The sequence below is a fragment of the Carcharodon carcharias genome, chromosome 18 (genome assembly GCF_017639515.1).
Source record: "Carcharodon carcharias isolate sCarCar2 chromosome 18, sCarCar2.pri, whole genome shotgun sequence".
Taxonomy (NCBI): domain Eukaryota; kingdom Metazoa; phylum Chordata; class Chondrichthyes; order Lamniformes; family Lamnidae; genus Carcharodon; species Carcharodon carcharias.
The window spans coordinates 29,553,476-29,571,682 of NC_054484.1; the positions used below are offsets into that span (position 1 = coordinate 29,553,476).

At 44.4% G+C, this 18,207-nt stretch overlaps 1 protein-coding gene across 3 annotated transcripts in view; it reads right to left on the bottom strand.

Annotated features, from left to right (window-relative positions):
• Nucleotides 1-14,920, bottom strand: part of LOC121290340 (uncharacterized protein C21orf62-like) — an 83,836-nt gene extending 68,916 nt beyond the window's left edge. For 2 of the 3 annotated variants that reach the window (XM_041210682.1, XM_041210681.1), the window contains exon 1: nt 3,535-3,879. The gene's annotated coding sequence lies outside the window, so the exon portion shown is untranslated. Of the gene's footprint in view, nt 1-3,534; nt 3,880-14,890 lie in introns of those variants that run through there. The other variant, XM_041210683.1, reaches the window with a different exon arrangement.
• Nucleotides 14,921-18,207: the final 3,287 nt, after the last annotated feature.

Genomic DNA, 18,207 nt, shown 5'->3' on the forward strand with positions numbered 1-18,207 from the left:
AGCTCAGTTGGCACCTGCTCCCAATCCCTTCTGGCAATGGTCCTTCGAGGTCTCCTAGCTCCCAGCCCTTCCTCACTGAAACATAGCCTCTTTCCTCATGAGCACCTCCACCACGAAGATCTCCAGTGTTACATCCAGGAACCTGGAGCCCTATCGCTGCCCTGGTGTTCCATTTCTCATTGTTCAAAATTACAGCACTGATAATTGGCAGTGGCCCTCTGAGATTTAGTGCAACATCTTTTTAAGGACTGCCTTTAAGAAGAGCAGACTGTCATGCACTATGTGCTCTCCATGAACGCAGCTTGACATCACCCCACACATCTACTCCTCCTCACCCCCCCACCTGCTGAGTGCTGAAACAGCCAGCATGCAGACCCCATTTGGACCAAAGCTACAATCAGGTAAATGAGGAGGCAGCAACAAGTTTGTGTACTGCCTACCTCCATGGCAATGGTGCAAGAAGGTCAAGAATCACAACCAATGTGTCCAAAAAACAAAAAAACAGCTTGGACAAATTTCTAGCCTAAGCAGTTTATTGCTGTTATATGAACCCTGAGGTAAGAAAGTGCTCCCTTTCCCATTTTCCAACTTGTAAATGTTGATGTTCAGGTGTATAATGAACACAGAAAATTAGCATGTAACAGCAAGCAATTAGGAAGGCAAGTGGCATATTGGCCTTTATTGCAAGGGGATTGGAGTGCAAGAATAAGGAAGTCTTGCTACTATTGTACAGGGCTTTGGTGAGACCACACCTGGAGTACTGTGTGTACTTTTGGTCTTCATGTTTAAGGAAAGATATATTTCCTTTGGAGGAAGTAGAGTGAAGGTTCACTACATTTGTCCCTGGGTGAGAAGCTTGTCCTATCATGGGGCACTGAGTAAATTGGGTCTTTATTCTCTGGAGTTTCGAAGAATGAGAGGTGATCTCATTGAAACATGCAAGATTCTGAAGGGGCTTAACAGAGCAGATACTGAGAGGCTGTTTCCCTGGCTGGGGGTAATCTAGAACATGGGGGCACAGTCTCAGCATAAGGGGACAATCATTTAGGACTGAGACGAGGAAACATTTCTTCACTTAAAGGGTTGTGAATCTTTGGAATTCTCTACTCCAGAGGGCTGTGGATGCTTTACTGTTGAATAAATTTAAGGCTGAGACAGACAGATTTTTGATCTGTCCAGAATCAAGGATATGGGAAGCAGGCTGGAAAGTGGAGTTGATGCCAAAGATTAGCCATGGCATTGGATGGCTGTATGGTCTACTCCTGCTTCTATTTCTTATGTTCCTAAGTTAATAAATTTGAAGTAGATGCTTTAAAAGGTTAATTTTCAAATAGAAAACTTGGCTCAACTATTTCTTGTTTCTTTTAAAACTGCATGGAAACTCCCTAGTACAGCTGATTCCACTAATGAGAGAATGTGGCAAGGAAACACTTCTAACAACCATGCAGCTGTAACAGCTGAGGAAACGATCAATTTCACGATTTGAAGAAACAGGGTCTTTCAAAGTGGGAACGTTCGAAATTCAGAACATCTAATAATTGCTTCTTGAAAGATATAGTTGAATTGTCCTTGAACTACTATTCTATGGGCTATTTAACCTGTTTGGGCAGCTGATGACCCTATTTCTCCAGCACTTCCTGCTTTTAAAAAAATCTTTCATAAACTATGGGCATCGTTGGCTGGGCCAGCATTTGTTGCCTATCCCTAGTTGCCCTTGAGAAGGTGGTGGTGAGCAGACATCTTGAACTGCTGTTAGGGAGGGAGTTCCAGGATTTTGACCAAACGACAGCGAAGGAATGGCAACATAGTTCCAAGTCAGGATGATGTGTGACTTGGAGGGGAACTGTTGATGTGTTCATGGGGGATAGAAGTGTTTAAGCCACACCATCAAAATGGAAGCTGGGGAGGAGAAGGAGTCAGGTAATAAAGTTATTTCTGAGTTGTTGCTCAGAAGACAAGAAAGAGAAAAAGCATCCAGCAGTAAATAAAGTTAAAAATCAACAAAGTTAGTGGAAAAGAGAATAGAGAAAAGAAAAACAGTAATGAGTTTACACTTATTAAATGTAGTTTTCAATTCCAAAGTAATCTTTGTAAAAGAAAGCACTTGCATTTATATAATGCTATTCATAACCTTAGGATGTCCCAAACACTTTACAGCCAATGAAGTACATTTGAAGTGTAGTCACTGTTGTAATATAGGAAGCATAGCAGTCAATTTGCATATAGTATGGTTACACAAACAGCAATGTGATAATGGTGTGATATTCTGTGTTTTGTGATGTTGATAGAGGGTTAAATATTGGCCAGGATAGCAGAGAGAGCTCCTCTGCTCTTCTTTGAAATAGTGTCATGGGATCCTTTCTGTTCCCCTGAAGAAAGCAGATGGGGCCTTTGTTTAACATCTCATCCAAAGGACAGCATCTCCGACAGTGCAGCACTTCCTCAGTACTTCACGGGATTATCAGCCTAGTTTATGCACTTAAGTATGTGAAGTGGGATGCAAACTCACAAACTCCTGAATCAGAGACAAGAGTCGTATTTTAAGGTTTATAATCAGTATTATAAACAGTATTGAAACAGTATTATTTCCGTAACATTAATGTTTACGCCAGTGGTGGAAATTTTAACCTTCAGCGGCCAACCGGCAGAAAGCATTGGTTACAAACCTGTGCCAAGATCAAAGAGGCCAAGATCATTTTGATGCCAGGGCCTCATCTGAGTTGAACTGGCAAGCATAGGATCCCACTTACCATTTTGGAAGACAATGTATTGTTTACATTCCAACCAGATTTCCTGAATTTCAACTCAGTTATTTATATCTGGGTGACTTGAATGACATTAGTGAAGCAGTTTGGTTCCTACAACAATCTAGAAGCTTTATTGGGCCTCTGAGCTGCTAGTTCAGTACCAGAACTACAAGGCTACTGTATCCAATTAAGCGGCCAGGAGAAACAATAGCCATTGGTGGGGTCTAGCCTGACAGGATTGTATCAATGTTCTTCATGTAAAAACACAATATGCAAGACTTTCCCCAAATTTTTATTTTTGACTGGCCATTTTTAAGGAATTTTCAAATAAATTGCAGTGTGCAACTCCACTGCAATATATTAGCTGCTAGCTCTTTCAGTTATGGTCAAGCGTGTGGCACAGATGAACTTGAGCACTGTGGTTTGGCTCATGTGCCAGGTGAAGTATTTAGTATGCATTACATAATGCTGCAAATTGCTGGAACTGAGTTTGAGGGTGTGTTTAAGAAAGAATAAAAGAACTGGCGTTTATAGGACATTCCAAAGTGTTTCAAAGTGAATTATTTTTGATATGTTGTCACCCTCAGTCTGTGGGCTAACAAGACAGCAAAGCCTCACAAATGAGATATACTGCAAATATAAACTGGCAATGCAAATCTTAGAGCAAGGGCCCAGGTTGACTCTGGAGTGAAGCGGAATGAGATTCCGTGGATGGGGTTCGGGCACACAGCTTCAGTTAGAAACCGAATCTTGTGTTGCATCAAATCCAAGCACTTTATAAACTCACCTAACCTCGGTGAGGATCCTCCCTTTTCCATTTTCCAAACATTTACATCTTTAACTGGTGGAGCGCTCTGCCCACGCCCCAGGGCTGCATCCAGGGCTGTAATAGTTGTCTCCTGGGCTAGACTGTTCCAGTTCCAGCCAGGCAATGTTAGCACAGTTCTGCCTGACTGGAGCCCAGATGGTAGACACCAGGTCAGTCTGGTAGCTTTCCTGTGAAGATGCAAGTCAAGACTGCTTATCAGTTAATTTGCCTTTCATGATGTTGCTTATTTGTAATTACTTCCTCCCAATCCACTGTCAGTCAAGAAAGCTTTTCTTGGTGCTGCTTTGGTTTAATTTTCTTCTGTCAACTGAAGAAGGCTGGAAAAAGTTTGAAAACAGGAAGTTTTGTCATTCTGAAACATATATTCCACTCATACACTCAGTGAGAGGCTGACAGATGCAGGCGAACTGCGAGCTGGGGTGTTCTATTACACAGGATGTTCTTGGCACATCCATTAAGGGTGGTGGAGAAGCATTAGATAACAAATCTAGACATGAAACTTTTAAGTATTTTTTACAGCAAGGCATATTTGAACCAACCTTACTTAATACAGTACCTTAAGAGAGTCTGCAGTTTATAAATTATGAGATGTACGTTGACAAACACTTGCACTGCAGTACAATCATTTGGAACAAAGGTGTCATTTTTGAATTAGTTAATCCTGTTTGGTTTTGCTTTTCTCAACAAAACTGGCTAACAGATCATTGCCTTCTTTTTCACAAATGCATCAGGTGTTGTGTCTTTTCTTTATGGGCATCAAATTTGTTTTGTGCCAGAAAACTATGGCTGGAATTTTCCTCCCCCATTGGCGTCGGGTGTCATGGCAGGCAATGGGGGGGAGGTGGGGGGGAGCAGTATGGCGGGAAAGCCAAAAATCAGTTTTGCTTCGTTGTGAAATCAGTTAGTGATCAGCTGCCCAGACCGCCAATGTCGGGAACGTAATTTCAATGCATTTGTATCTAATTATAAGCCCTGCTCGCTGGAATCACCCACCCACCACCCCCAGGTCGAATTTACCTCCTACGTCGGCGTGACTTCAGAATGACGTGTTTCACAACAGCATCTAAAAGGCTTGCACCTGGCGAGCTGAACTTTGAGGGAAACTCGGAGGTGAGTGTACACCAACATTTTGCAGCGCTCGCAAGGGTTGCCTGTTCAATTTCAAGGAAGAGGTGCTGCGCATTCAGGCGAGGGCACAGGCAAGTCGCTTTTTCCCGGCTGGCTGACAGTGCGGTGCCAGGGCGGGATGCATTGTGGTTGGGGTGAGTTGGGGGGGGTGGCAAGGCAGCATGGTTTGATGGTAATGCACAAGCACATGCTGCTGGTGGGTGAGGGTGAGTGGTGGAGCAAAGTGGCCACACATTAGGGGAACCATGTATAAAATGAGAATTCTTTTGCAGTTGAGACAGTTCAGGCACAGCCACGTTGACATGCTTGGAGTCGGGCCTCTGGCTTATCTGCCCACTCAAGCAACACAGAGGCATGAAAGTGCCAGTGTCAAGAACCAATGTCTCCGAAGACTGCGCATATCTAGGGGACTGGTCAGTGACATCTGCCAACTGCTGCAGGATTTGGCACTAGGGGGACATGGAGGGCATCCACTGCCAGTGGCTGTGAAAGTGACCGCGGCACTCAATTTTTATACCAGTGTCTCCTTCCAAGGCTCCACAGGTGACCTCTGCAGGATCTTGCAAGCCTCCATACACAAGCACATCTAGGAGGTCATGGACACCATATTCAAGAAGGGACACACCTTTGTGCATTTTGCCCAGGATCAGGCAAGCCAGGAAGCAAGAGCGTTGGGATTTGCTCAAATCTCTGGTTTTCCACAGGAGCAGAACATCGACTACACTCGTGGTGCTTAGATCTTTGTGGTGACAAGCAGTGCTGTATGTGAACTGCAAGAGCTTCCACTTGGTGAATGTTCAGCTGGTCTGCAACTACAGCAAACGCATCCTGCAGGACTGCGCACAGTTCCCAGGGAATGTCCATGACTCCTACATTCTCAGTAGGTCTCAGATCCTTGACATCTTCCAAGGTCCACAGAGGTTGTAGGGCTAGCTCCTCAGGGTCAAGGGCTATCACAGAGGACATTGACTGATGACACCCTGTGGCGGCCTCAGAGTGCAGCAGACAGAAAGTACAACAAGGCTCATACTGCAAATTGCACTTTGGTGGAGCAAACCATTGGGATGTTGCTGATGAAGTTCCAGTGCCTGGACTAGTCTGGTGGAGCCCTGCAATACAATCCACAGAGGGTGTCATGCATCATCGTCGCCTGCTGTGCCCTTCACAACTTGGTGCTGCAATGGGGAGAGGAGCTGCCTGAGGAGGAGATGGAGGAGCTGCACATCTCCTCCAAAGGAGGAGGATTTCAACGTGAATGAGGTCCTCGAAGGCGACGATGATGACAATGAGGCCCTTGCACTGGCCACATGAAGCCAGTTCACTTGGGAGGCCCTCATAGCTGCTAGATTTGCAGAGGAAGATGCAGTGAGGAGACTCCATAGATCCTTACATTGCATCTGTGAACGTTTGACTCCTGTCAGATTGATGACAGTGCACATACCCTCTGTGATAAGGCTCCTGTCATGGGGATGCAGCGGATGCCCATAGTCCTTACATTCCAGGAGGATGATGATGACATACGGTGGGGACACTCCACAGATCCTCACAAAGCTTGTGTCTGCCTCCTGTCTCGCTGATGGCAGCTCGCTTGCGCTTTGTGAACAGGGTCATATCATGGAGATGCAGCGGGGAAATTTAAACTTCTCCTGATCCTATGGCATCCTTCGTGAGCTGAGCCCTTCAGGATCATGCTGTCACCGGACACAGATGCTGGTGAAATGGGGGCCAGCCACACCTCAAATGTGCTGAGAGCACACAGATAGAATGATGGAAGTCTATGCCATTCTGGCAGCAATGATAAGCTCCATTGAAGTGCAGGCATGACTGAAGAGTCCAGTGATTGTGAAGGTGCACCATCAGTGTGCTGGGAAGGTTGCACAAAGCACAGGGGTGAGGCATTGGACTGAGACATCTGTCTTTATTTTGTGCAGAAGCCAAGCTTTCAATTCAGACTGACATGAACCCTGCTCATCATAACACGGAGCCATAGACAGGGTGACATTGTTGGGAGTTTATTTGGAATAGTCAACATTATGTACAAGTGATTAATGCCTGAGCCCATGCAATTAAACTACATCTTCCTAACCCTGCCGCTATGTCCTGGTGCTCCCCCGACATCCACAGCAGAGGTGGAGGCAGCTTGCTGATTGCTATGTCCTGTCTGTGATGACCTTGGCAGGCATCCTCTGGAGGGCTGAGAACTAGAGGTCCCCAGACTGCTTTCAGGGTCCTGCTGTGTGGCAGTGGCCTGTGGAGCTGGAGTTGCTGGGGTCACAGGAAAAAAGTATCCGGATGGGCTGGACACTCCTGGAGTCAGCTGGGCAGATGGCCCCAGGGTATGCACCTGCTGATCCTCCTCCCTATGGGTGCCTGAGGACCCCTGGCTCACTTCTTGAGGAGAAGGGGAAGCTGGAGTGAGATTGAGCTACACTGCACCCGTCTCGCTTGGACACTACTGGAGGCCAACTATGGCGTCAGTGATGGAGTTCAGTCCATGCGGCAGTGCAGGAATGATGTCCTGGACCAAGGCCTCTATGGTAGCTGCCATCCTACCAGTGGTGACCTTGGTGCGTTGGCATGCCGGCACTATCACCTGAGACTGAAGGCAGACGGACTTCTCCATCGTGCCTTGAAATCTGAGGAATGCAGCGACCATCCCTTACTGATGTTCCCGAGCTTGCCTTTGCAGCTCCAGCAGCTGAGATATGACTGAGTCCAGATGCTCCTCATCTGACTCAGACGAAACAGATTTCTGGCCGCCAGCAGTCCTCTGAGCGGCGGAATCTGGGAAGTCCCTGCTGCCGCCTGCTGCGGATCACAAAGTGCGATGTGCTGTCCAGATTGTAACCCCGAAGCTACTCTAGAACTACATCCCACTGCGGTGTGTGCCTCTGCGCTGGTAGAGGGTGTGGGCGAGTGCTGTGATGGGCCTTCAATTAGGGTGCCATCAGTTTCTTCCTCTGAGGTGTCTTCGGGGTTTGAGTTGAGGACCTGGGTCGTGGACCCCCTCGGCTGCTTCCCAGATGTGCCTACGAAAGCAAGGAGAGAAATTAGTGCATGGCAGGGGACTGCAGAACAGGGGAACTCACTCACAGCATGGTTGTCTGATGGATGTTGCACTGCTGGATCCTCATTTGGTTGAGCACTGCCAACCCCGCTGTCAGCACAGGAACAGTCCAGATCATCGCCGGCCAGCTGGATGGCTCTATTTTCAAAGTCTGTGAGGACCTTGATGTCAGGCATTCCTCCAGCAGTCTGTGACCTCTTCCTTTTGTTGTGTGCCAGCTTGTCCTGCATAAATGCAGATGGAGAGAGTGTAAGCAGGATGTCTGCCAGGTCAGATGAGAAGGATGCCTGGCATGTATGGGTGGTGAGTGGTCGCATGGACAGATTGCGGGCAATGAAGGTGTGTGTGAGACAGTGAATAGTGAGATCCCTGTGGATGTGTGATGGGTTTGAGAGTGTGTGAGTTGAGAGTGATCTGAAGAGTGACTTACCCCGGCATAACAAAGGAGATCATTGTCCTCATTCGGCATTGGGTGGCTGTCCTCTTTTGCAGGGTGTTGGCGCTCACCACCACTGCCACTGCCTCCCATGCTGGATTGCTTGCTGGTCTTCACTCAGACCAGGGGTAGAGGACTTCGTGATGGACCTCCACTGCAGCCTGTAGGTGCCCAGGGGTCGCTAAATTTGGGGCACAATCTTTCCTCCCTTTGGCAGCCATGAGTTTCCAGTAGCTTCTGATGACTTAGAGCGCTAACTCTGTGCAGGAGTGCCCTTTAAATATGGTGTGTGGATTGCTGAAGGCCTGAGATGATGGAGAGGTGGATGAATCAGAGCCGCCCCGCCAGTGAGCTGGCATGTTTCCCAGGAATACGTTATTAATGAGGCAGGGCATGCCAGGAACAGGCAATACAGAGTCAAAAACCGCCATTGTGGCCAACGGGTAAAATGTCCTTTTTCCCATCTGCTACTGCACTTAGAACATATGTTGGATGATTCTGCCCTATGTGTAGAACTATAGTTGTTTTCCAGGAGAGTTTGCTTTGGCCTGTTGCAAATGAGATTTTCCATAATCTTCCTAAAGATTGTAAGAGTATATGTATGAAATGAGAGAGGCCTTTTGGTCCGTCAAGTCTATTCTTTCAGAGGCCATGCACAATCAACTTTAGAGTTTATAACGCTCCTGTGAAGCACCTCTGGGGCCTTTTTCTACAATTTCCAATCCTGCCCTAACTAGTTTAGATTTTAGGATCCAGATTGCCATTTTAATGTGCGCATACAAGGGTCAGTGAGGGAATGTTTAGGAGACACTAATCATTGTATTGCATGTTTTAGGACGATGATATGAAAGGACGATAGGTAACCCAGAGTAAGAATAATTAACTTGACAAGAGCCAATTTCAATGGGGCAAGAACGGAGCTGGGCTTGATAGACTGGAATGAAAGATTGGCAGGATAAACTGTAGCTGAACAATGGGCTACTTTCAAAAAAGAATTGGTTCAGGCACAGTCAAGGTATATGGGGAAAGGTAGGGCAAACAAATCCAGAGCTCCCTGGATGAAAAAAAATAGAAATTAAGATAAAGAAGAAAAAGTGCACTTATGACAGGTGTCAGGTGGAAATACAATTGAGAACCAAAAGGAATACAGAGGGTTCAGAGGGGAGGTGAAATGGTATATCAGAGAAGCAAAGAGGGATCATGAGAAAAGACTGGCAGCCAGCATAAAGGGGAATCCCAAAGTCTTCTATAGCATATAAATAGTAAGAAGGTGGTAAAAGGAGGAATAGGGCCAAGTAGGGACCTAAAAGGGAATTTACACATGGACAAAGGGGCCATGGCTGAGATATTAAATGAATACTTTGCATCCATCTTTACCAGGGAGATAGGTTCTACCCAGGCCATGGTGACAGATGAGGAAACTCTGTCACTAGGAGGGTTCAAAATCAATAAAGTTGAAGCGTTGAATAGACCATCGGTATTTAAAGTTGACAAGACACCGGGACCAGATGAGATGCATCCAAGGATATTAAAGGAAGTGAGAGTAGAAATTGCAAGGGCACTGGCCACAATCTTTCAGGATTTCCTAGACTCAGGGGTAGTGCCAGAGGACTGGAGTACAGCAAACATTACGCCCTTGTTCAAAAAATGTTGTAAGGATAAACCCAGCAATTGCAGACCAGTCAGTTTAACTTCAGTGGTGGGCAAGATTCCAGAAACAATTATTGGGATAAAATTAGTAGTCACATGGAAAAATATGGGTTGCTAAGGAAGACCCAGCATGGATTTCTAAAGGGGAAATCATGTTTAACTAACTTGCTGGAGTTTTTTGAAGAGGTAACAGAAAAGGTCGAAGAGAGTAATGCTGTTGATGTGGTGTACATGGACTTTCTAAAGGCATTTGATACAGTGCCACACAGACTTGTGAGAAAAGTTATTGCTCATGGAATAAAAGGGACAGTAGCAAAGTGGATACAAAATTGGCTGAAAAATAGGAAGCAGAGTTATGGTGAATTGATATTTTTTGGGCTGGAGGAAGGTTTGTAGTGGAATTCCCCAGGGGTTGGTATTGGGACCCTTGCTTCCTGATATATATTAATGATCTAGATCTTGGTGTGCAGGGGAAATTTCAAAGTTTGCAGACGATACAAAGCTTCGGAGTATTTTGAACTGCGAGGAGGATGATATGGAACTTCAAGAGGACAGAGGCAAGTTGGTGAAGTGGGCACATAGGTGGCAGATGAAGTTCAATGTGGAGAAGTGTGAGTTGATGCATTTTGATAGGAAGAACATGGACAGACAATATAAAATACAAATTTTGAAGGGGGTGCAGGAGCAGAAAGACCTGGGTGTATATGTGCATAGATCATTGAAAGTGGCAGGACAGCTGGAGAGAGCATTAATAAAGCATATAGTACCCTGGGCCTTATTAATAGGGGCATAGAGTACAAGAGCAGGGAGGTTATAAGACACTCATTAGACCTCAGCTAGAATATTGTGTACAGTTCTAGGGCCACATTATAGGAAGGATGTGAACACATTGGAGAGAGTGCAGAAAAGGTTTACAAGAATGGTTCCAGGGATGAGAAACTTCAGCTATCAGAATAGATTGGAGAGGTTGGGACTGTGGTCCTTGGAGAGAAGGAGGCTGGATAGAGTAGATAGGGAGAAGCTGTTCCCACTCGTAAAAGGAACAAGAATGAAAGGGCATAGATTTAAAGAGATTTGCAAAAGAAGAAAAGAAGACATGAAGAAACTTTTCATACAATGAGTGGTTTGGGTCTGGAATGCACTGCCTGGAAGTGTGGTGGAGGCAGGTTCAGTTGAGGTATTCAAGGGGGCATTAGATGACTATTTGAATAGAAACAATGTGCAGGGATATGGGGAAAAGGCAGGGCAATGGCACTAAGTCATAATGCTCATTTGGAGAGCTGGTGCAAACACGATGGGTCGAATGGCCTCCTTCTGTGCGTTAAAATTCTGTGATTCTGTGATGCACATTCTGACCAGTTCCTGGGATGATGGGGTGAAAGGGTGCAGCTAATGTATGTTTTGGTTAACATTTTTGGGGCCCAAAGGAGGAGGAATGCTCTGCAATTCATAAAAAGTAATGAAAGACGTAAGCCTGAACCCCAATCGTTGGCTAAGTACAAAGTTAGTGATCCCAGAACTGACTGACATGAATCTCTCATGTTCCAGCATGGTTACTATAATAAATCAAAAACATCTGTCCATCAGGCACTGTTTGTTAACATTGTAAACTGGATCACAATACAAATACTAGAAGACAAAATAGTAAGTTTCAGCATTGGCATGTTATCAGCAAGATTCCAAAAAGTCCTAAAGAATATACTGTGAGGAATCTGTTTTTGGAAAATTTGAAGGACTTTGAATTTTGGACGTTCTCCCTCCTGAGTTATTTTTAAGTCTGCAAGATTAATTCAGGGCTTTGAATAAGCCATTCTGCAATAAACCACAGATCAGGATAGACATCCAGCGGTGAATACCTCGTGAAGGAAGAGATCCATACCTAAATCATTGAAGAACTGTTGTTGTCAGACTAAAGACTCTTACTGATGGTTAAAAACAAACCTGGCCTGAGAGCAGTATTCTCTGAACATTTTATTCTTTGAAACTCTCAGTCGGAGAGAGTGTGTGCGCGCCTTGGAAGCAGGCTGCAAGACCCTTTCCTTCTCCCTGCCCCACCTTTGTGCTACATACACTCTATAGTGAGTTTAACTTTCATTAGATATGTTTCATCAGAATAACTCATCTATTTTTTCTAAAAGTCCGCAAAGTTGTGATAAGTAAGAGTCATCAAGACAGTTTCACCAAAAATCTGTCTGAAAGAACTTCCAGATCTATTGTGACTAGAATTCTGTTAGATCAACAGAGTTTTCTTTTCTAATTTCATTCTTTGAAAAGAAACGTTCCCATACTCCAGCCTCTACAGGGGACTGTGTTTGTTTTGTCCTCTTTTGTGTTTGTGTATGTTGGGGTTCGAGGATCTGTTTTTTTTTTAAGGGGAAAATCATTACACTTTTAAGCTACAGCTTGTATGTTAACCAGTTTCGCAACTTGTTTCAAAAAAGACATTTGTTTTATAATAATCAATTTTTTTGAGCGTTTTCTGAAAGAAGCCTGGTTAGTCTTTTTATGCTGGGAATAACAGTATCAAAGGTAAACAATTGACCAGTTTTGTGGGTGAGTTAGAGATTTAAACTATTGTTATGACCTGTGGAGAAGTGGGGCTTGAATTGACTGCACACTCTCCCATCACAGTCCATAAAAATGTTATATCAACAACAACTTGCATTATACTGCACCTAGCAAAATGTCAGAAGGCAGTTCACAGAAATATTGTCAGACAGTAATAAAAACAAAAAAACTGCGGATGCTGGAAATCCAAAACGAAAACAGAATTACCTGGAAAAACTCAGCAGGTCTGGCAGCATCGGCAGAGAAGACAGACAGTATTTGACTCTAATTCACATGGAGAAATATTAGGACAGGTGAACAAATCTTGCCCAAAGACATAAGTTACTCCTTAAAACTTACAGGAAGAGAGAGAACTGGAGAGGTTTAGGAGAAGGCAGCTGCAGTCATAACCACCAAAGGTGGAGCGAAGGAATTCGGGGATATGCAAGAGACCAGAATTAGATCTCAGAGGTTTGTAGGCCAGAAGAGATTACAGAACTAGGGAGGTGCAAGGCCACAGGGGAATTTGAACACAAGGATGAGAATTTTAAAATCAAGGTGTTGCTGGACTGGGAGCCAATACAGGTTATCCTGCATAATGGTAATAGGGTAGTGGTACTCGATGTGAGTTAGGGTATGACCAGCATAGTCTTTGATGAGCTTAAGTTTACAGAGGGTGGTAGGCAGGTGGCCAGCCACTTGAATAGTCAAGTCTCGATGTAAAATCCATTCATAGGTTACTAATCTTGTATTTAGCCACTGACTGAAGTTGAGGCTCATGCGTTTGCTTTGTTTTATGTTATGAGGAGCATTTCTTCTCCTCTTATCCCCACAGATGCGAGTTTCAACAGTCGATAGGTTGAGACCGGGTGGGGACGGGTGATGTTATGAAGATGGAAGTAGGCGGTCTTTGTGTTGGAGAGATTGTGGGGGTAGAAACTCAGAGGACACCAAAGTTCTGAAGAGATAAAAACGAAAGCAAAAAACTGCAGTTGCTGGAAATCCAAAACAAAAACAGACTTACCTGAAAAAACTCAGCAGGTCTGGCAGCATCGGTGGAGAAGAAAAGAGTTGACGTTTCGAGTCTCCATGACCCTTCAACAGAACGGTTTGTTGAAGGGTCATGAGGACTCGAAACGTCAACTCTTTTCTTCTCCGCCAAAGTTCTGAAGAGTCTGGCTCAGCCTCAGAGAGTGGCCAAGGAAGGGGCTGCAGTAAGAGGCTATGGGACAGTATTTGTGGAGCTTACTGAAGATATTGACTTTGGTTTTCCCAATATATAATTAGAGGAAATGTCTTCTCATCCAATATTGTATGACAGTTGAGCAGCACGACAATTCAGAGGCAATGGAAGAGTCAAGAGAGGTGGTCAAAAGGTCAGGTGAAGTGTTGCCAGCATTCATGTGGAATCTGATACTGGCCCCACTTTTCCTGCCAAAATAATTTCAGATGAGGAGCAGATGGTTAGCTGCAAATATCCCAAAGTTGCTGTTTAAGTTGCACTGATCCACTATTAGCTTCATGGAAACAGCAGCTTGCTGTTTGCCTCATTATTGAAGTTGCTGTATTTATGCAACAGATAAAAAGTAAACTCACTACAGAAACTTAACTCTTGCCATTTCAAATCTAAATATCCTTTTAACAATGCAATAAGTATTAATTACTGCCAATCAACCTTTCTGGCGCTAAAAAAATTGTTTTTTTACAAATGTGGAGACTCATTCCTTTAGGTTTTAACTGTTGGAGTTTTTTTAAAAGTTCAAATTTAAAATTCTTTTTAAAAAATTTCATTTCTGTCCCTTTTTTTCTTCATCCAATCATCCTTTCGCCTTCTTTTCTTTTTCTGCTTCTGATTGACATTGAACTCACTGATTCTATTTTATACTGCCTTCTCTGTCCTACCAAGGGTAATTTCACAACCTTTCAATTTGATTGTTGAGGGAGATACTGTCGTGACCATGAATCCTATTCTCGAATTACTTATGGGCATATTGAACATTTAAGTAAGACTTGTGTTTTTAAAAAAATGACATACATGCAAAAGCTGACAGACTGTAAGGTAACCACTTTCTGGAAAATTCCTATGTGGATTGCTGGACCAACTAGTTCAGAGAGAACAGAATGTTGCACCTAAAAGGTGTGACACAGCTACTTCAGGCAGGGGCACTTCAAAGGAAACTTTAATCTCCTGAGGTTGCGGAGATAATGGAAAATGATTACCACCTCAGCCGAAATCACCTCCTGTTGAGTTATATCCCGACTGTGGACTTGAACTGAGTTGAAAAGAAAACAGACTGGGTGAAATACGTGTATGTTTTTTCCTCTTCCAGGAATACACAAGGAAAGAAATTTAAAAGAAAAGCCAACTGCAACCCTAGTTCTGTGTGCTAGTCTGGTGTTCTGCTCTGGTGCGTGGGTGCTGTTAAGTTCACAACTGAAGAATACCAACTAGACATCCCTGCACTTGCCAGTAAAAAAAAACTCACTGATTACTGGAAGCAAGTCACAAGTCAGTGAAGACACGGTCGAAAAGGAAACAGGACAACTCCTTTCAGCTAAGCTGCAGAACCAAGAATCTCCGAACCAGCTGCTCAACTGCCAAAGTCAGTACTATGGGAATCACTCCAAATTAATGGGTGTAACATTTCACTATCTACTCCTCACAGACAAGCCAAAAGGCTGATTCGTATATCTTTTTAATTTTTATTTTTGGACTCAATTTCTCATTTCTAACCTGTGTATATATGTGCATTGTGTTTTTATTATTTTTCTCATGTTTAGTAACTAATAAACACACTTTCGTTGACTCAAGATGGCCTGGTTAAATTGGCTCTTTTTAAAGCATAAATACATTTGGACTGGGAAAAGGCCTCCTCGAGGGAAGGGGTCCTTTTAAAATTAACCTTGTTGGGACCAACTGAGGTGGTTGAATAAAGAAAGGGAGCCACTTCATCCCTCCACACCTGGGAGCATAACAATTTGAGGGAACCTTTCTCGGGGACTGGTAGTAACAATACACAGTTACTTGCCCTGTTCACTCAGATCCCAGCTGTTCTTTTTTCGTCGCTGTGAGCTTTCAGCAACTTGCTGACTGAAAAACCTAAGTGTATAAGGGCAATTCCAACCAACAGCAGGTGCTATTAGATTCCCAAATCAGCAAAATTCGGCCTTTGTGTTTTCGGGTGATGTCGCCGAGGGGCAGCATGTAGATGAGAAATATGAGGGGCCCAAGGGGACATCCTTGGGGACTCCCTGAAGTAATGGTCCAGGAACAGGAAGAGAAGCCATTTCAGAAGATTTTCTGGCTAAAACTGGAGAAGTAGGAATGGAACCAGGCAAGGACAGCTCCACCTAACTGGACAACAGAGAAGCGGCACTCAACCAAAATTTAAGTTTGGAATAAATATAAAACCTGAAAATTATTTTATTCTCGCTTGTACAGTATTATTTTGCAGCACAATGACTCTTTACAATTTTCTTGGAGGAAATGAAGTAATAAAGTAGAGAAGTGCTAGCATTCAGGATAATATTTACCTTCAGGTTGTGGCTTCTAGCATTATATCTATTTGTCTCCCTCTAGTGTACAAAGAGCAGTACAGCAAGGTTGATTTTGAACTGAATTTGTGATCCTTGACCATCCACATTGGTGCTACAGCACTGAAGCTGAGATCAGCTAGAAGAGATTACACTGTAAGTGGTAGTGACACAGTAAGAAAATGATAGCTGTACAAACATGCCAAACAAAACAATGTGGATGCTGGAAGTGTGAAATAAAACCAGATAATGCTGAAAACATTTGAGTTCATATTTCAGAGGGCCCAAAATCGGCAGACCACCTGCCATTTAAAAAAAAAAGATCTCATTAACAAGTAATTGTTTGGAAGCCAAATGACTGAAATAAAATATCACCTCCACCATAATGGGCTGGGTGCATGGGAAACACGATTAGCAGGAGGTACGTATTTTCTCAGGCACTGTTGGAAAATGGGATATAAAGGCTGCAAATGGGACTAAGTCTGACCTCAGCAGAAGAGCCTGTTGCTGAAGCTGTGAGACTTAGCTAGTGTTGCAAATGTTGGTTTTCATAACATTTACACCTACGTCAGAGCATTTCCTCAGGGAAGTGGGCAAAATTTAAGTGCTCTCATCATTACCGAGCCCTGCACTATTTGTGCTGCAAATCTATGTTTTTCTTCTCCGCCGATGCTGCCAGACCTGCTGAGTTTTTCCAGGTAATTCTGTTTTTGTTTCTGATAGGGAATTGTTCATTCTGTTGAAGGCACCGCCTCCTGTGAGGGGGAGACCAGCTGGCCAGGGGCAGGTGTACCTTGAGGTGCAGCAAGGTGGGCAACCTGCTGGGGAGTGAGGGGCTGTGCCGGGGAAGCAGCAGCAGCAGGCAGAGTTGGGTGAAGGCCCTACCTTGCCAATGGCGTGTACAGAGTCAGGATTCCTTTGCTTGCAATGTCTGAACAACAGCGTCTCTGAAGGTTTCCCCTATCACGGGAGACAGTCACATCCTCTGTGACGTGCTCTCTGGTTATATAGCCGTGAATTGGGTGGCCAGCCAATGCCTGTGACTTTAAAAGTCATTGTGGAATTGAACTTCTTTGCCTCTGGGTCATTCCAGGCAGCATGTGGAGACCTTAATGGGATCACCCAGCCTGCAGCCAATTACTGCATTAAGGTATTCACAGATACCATGTTTAGGCACGTCCATCGTTATATCCCTTCTATATGCTCCAATGCTAGATAAGCAAAAAGAGCCAGAGGCTTTGCAGCCATGACTGGATTCCCATGGGTACAAGGGGTAATTGATTGTGCTCATGTAACCAGAAAAGCACCAGCTGAACAGCCAGGGGCATTCATAAACAGAAAAAGATGCCATTCAAGGTTCAGATTGTGTATGATTACAATCAAAGAATAATGCAGGGGTGTGCACGTTATCTGGGTAGCAGCCACGATGTATACATCCTTAGACACTCCCAGGTACCATGGATGTTCACCGATCTGGAAACTTTGGATAGCTGGCAGCTCGATGATAAAGGATGCCTGTTAAAAAGTTGGCTGATGACTCCAGTATTGAATCCACGGATGGAGCTTGAGCACTGGTACAATGGTAGCCACGCATCGACCAGGGCCATCATTGAGGAGAGATGTGATCCAGATGTCTGGACAGATCAGGTGACGCTCTCCAAGGTGCACCTGTGAGAGTGGTTGTTATTTGCTTTGTGTAGCATAATCTGGCCCTCCAGGTGTCGGAACCCAGTCACAGAAGGAATTGATAAAGACAGCCCAGTCCCCTGATGATGATTCCGATGAAGAGGAGAGAGAGCCACACCAGGCAGCTGTGCAAGCTGCTCTGCAAGAGGGTCCTGATGCCCGCGAGACAAGAGATGCTCTGATACTTCAAAGATTCCAATAGCAGAGTGTCTCCAGCTCAACAGCACCTTCTTGGCCCTCAGCACCTTCTCCTGTGAGCTTCCAGTCATCAACACCAAGCCTGCTTAAGGGCAATGTCAGTCACCAAATAATGTCAAGTGGAGGGACCCACAAGATCATAAACTCTCATAACAGCAGCTTAGAAATCCAGTTCAAATCTATCACATCGCACGGACATAATGAACAAATGTAGCTGGAGAATCATGTGAAAAATAATTTGTGTTCACAATAAATGAAAACAATGTCAAATTTCACAAATAAGAGAGGCACACATCTGCACCTATGTGTGACTAAAGTAAGATTTTCTTGATTCAATTGTGCTGCTGTGGCGTGGCGCTCCTGCCTTGCTGTCAGCTCTGCTGGA